The sequence below is a fragment of the Monodelphis domestica genome, chromosome 5 (genome assembly GCF_027887165.1).
Source record: "Monodelphis domestica isolate mMonDom1 chromosome 5, mMonDom1.pri, whole genome shotgun sequence".
NCBI classification, from domain to species: Eukaryota; Metazoa; Chordata; class Mammalia; order Didelphimorphia; family Didelphidae; genus Monodelphis; species Monodelphis domestica.
In genome coordinates this window covers 44,985,047-44,987,838 of record NC_077231.1, presented here as the reverse complement: position 1 = coordinate 44,987,838, position 2,792 = coordinate 44,985,047, and the positions used below count along the sequence as shown (strand labels likewise).

The 2,792-nt window shown below is 40.4% G+C and overlaps 1 protein-coding gene across 1 annotated transcript in view; it reads right to left on the bottom strand.

Annotated features, from left to right (window-relative positions):
* Positions 1 to 278: 278 nt before the first annotated feature.
* SLC35E3 (solute carrier family 35 member E3) overlaps positions 279 to 2,792 on the bottom strand; it is a 12,631-nt gene continuing 10,117 nt past the window's right edge. The window contains exon 5 of the mRNA XM_001364185.5: positions 279 to 2,792. This exon is cut by the window's right edge and continues 1,076 nt beyond it. The gene's annotated coding sequence lies outside the window, so the exon portion shown is untranslated.

Genomic DNA, 2,792 nt, shown 5'->3' with positions numbered 1-2,792 from the left:
TTATTAAGGAAATGTAAAAGGGCAATAGATCTGTTTGACCCTAACTATAATGATTTTGCATTGCGAATGAAGGAATTATTAAATAAAAGGGAACTTTAAAAATTTATAGAGGAGCCAAGATCAGACTTTCTATTGGTATCCTGGCCAGAACAATATGATATGGATATGAATAACAAAGTGTTATAGTGAAAATCACCTTTAAAGATGTTATAAGATTAATTTATGGTCGCCAAGGAATTTACATAAGAAATTCCTAAAATGAAACACTCAAGTCAGAATGGAGTTTATGGTGGTTTAATCACAACAGGAGTAAAAAAAAAGGAGACGGAGAGAAGGAAAGAAGAGAAATGGGAAAAAGGTTAACTCAACCTTCTGGCAGAGCCAGAGGGAGTTTAGGCCCGAAGGCCAAGGTAGAAAAGAGAATCAGTCCTTGACTCACGTGTCTGTGGGCCTCCTCTCCACTCAAGCTCCTAGCCCTGTCCACAGGAAGTGCGCGAATTCCAGAGGCTGTTCCCTACCTCACTTCCTGTGCCTCTCAAGTGCCAATGGTGACTCCAGCTTGGCTTAGGACAGCCCAGGTGGGCAGTTAGTTATCTCTGATTTGTCATTGACTAGCACATGCCCATGTAGTGTGGGTGTGCACAATTTTTGGGTGCTAAACAAAGCAAGATGGAGATTTTAAAATTCACAAAAGATAGATATGATGAAATGAAGGACTCTGGTAATCTGGCAGCAGCTAGCAGGCATGGACAGATGGACGCTCATTGGCTGCCACCCCAGACTTTGGCCAGTGCCCACCAAAACTCTCCCTACAACCAAGAATGCACTTTGGGGACAACAGGGGTGGGGAGTGGGTGTTCTCTTTCCAGGAAATATGACTTCAATACGAAGACAAGAATTTTATTTGACTAAACTGGACCTATCCAGAAACTATGCAAAGTCCCATTAGATGACATGCATGACACAAAGCAACAGGCTCTGACCTAGACATGGAGGGGATCTTCAGGGTCATCCAACGTCCTCAAATTCAAGGAAATGCCTCCAGCTTTCCTCCTCAAGTAGAACCCGAAGCAGCTTGGCTTGTGATCAAAGATGACTTTGGTCCCCTCAATCCAGCCAAATCCCAATATCCATGTGGAGGGCTGCAGAGCCTTTTCCCCATGTTTTCTCACCTCACAACAATGGAAGAGGGTGGCGCCCAGGCCCAAAAATGTGAAGTCACTCAGCTGGTTTGTGAGGCAGGATGGGAAGGTGGCCAGTGCTCCTGTTGCAGTCTTCAAACATCTCACCTTTGTGCTTGTCTTCTATCTTTGTGCTACTCAGATTATCTTCTGTACAGAAAACATTCTCCTCTTGTGGTTCTTATCTAATCTCTGTAAGATTCACAGATAGCACACCTCTGGCCCCCCTTCTTGCTGCAGAGACTTTGGTGGTAGCCCTTTCCTAACCCCCCAAAGCCCCATTTTATTTATTTTTTAGAATTTACTTAGGATTAGGATAAAGAGTTTGTGCCTAGCACACACCAGTGCCTAGAGTGTGCCTCACTGCTCCAAAAACACTCACCTGGAGCTTATCTTTATTTTCACTTGGTCTATGTAAAATCAAACTTAGGCCAAACAGAGGTCTGTACAAATTGCTTTATCATTCTTAATACAATTAAACAGTTCTATAAAATAGAGAAAACCAAAGAATGTTTTAAAAATACAAAGATAAACACCCGAATAGACTTGAGGCTTAAAAGCTATCAAAATAGATTAGAAGAGAGGCCACACAGTTCCAGTGAGTCCAGAACAGACTGTCCTTCAGGGAGCCCTTGGTCCCACAAAATTGCTGCTGATACACAAAACAGACAAAGCATCTTTTTTTTAAAATTTCTTCAGTGAAGAGAACACCTGGAATGCAAGTTCCCTCCCTCCTCAGAAGCAGATCCAGAATCCAAGAGCTGCCTCTGGAGGTTGTGACCTGCCCATGGTCCCAGGCATCTAGGATGCATCAAGAGCAGGTTATCAAACTAGGCCTTGGTCAAGGCCTTCCTTTATCCACAGTGCCCCATGGCCTCTCAAATATAACCGTCTTTCAGTGCTGAGATATTTAGGAACAAGAATGCTCTAACATTGAGAGAAAGAACTGTGGGAGGAGAAATCCAGAAGAAAACATGTCATTTGTTTAAATGGGGGCTTAGTTTTAAAAGATGACTATTACAAAATGAATAACTAAAAAATTAAATAAATAACAGTCCTTAATAAGTATAGACTATCTCAAATTACTTCCCATGGAGGGGAGAGCAGACATAATTAGAAAAAATAAAATTTAAAAACAACCAGCAGTACTTAGGAACATAATTCTTATAGAAGAAAATAACTAACCAAGTTCCTTTATTGTGAGACAGTTACTATCATTCAGCTACCTCAGACAAGGTGCCCAAAAAGTCTTAGTGCCATTTAATAGCTTAAAACATTCTACAAAGCTCAAGAGTATGGGTAACAATTTCAAGGAGTATAGATAATAAACTATCCTAAGTACATGGCACAATATTTTTTTTTTAATATAACAATCATTCTTACTGGCCTTTTTTTCCTCCAAGAAGATCCAATTCTGCCTTAAAAAAAAGTCCATCAAAAGTTGTCATGGAAAAGAATTACAATGTAAATTATTTTCCAAGTCAAATTGTCCTTTTTCCAATCTTTCTTCCTAGATATTCCTGAGATTTCAGTTTCTACCTCAACTTGTTTCTTTGGATTCTTTGTCATCTTTGTTAGGCTGGGTATATAGTTTGCACTGATCTTAATTGC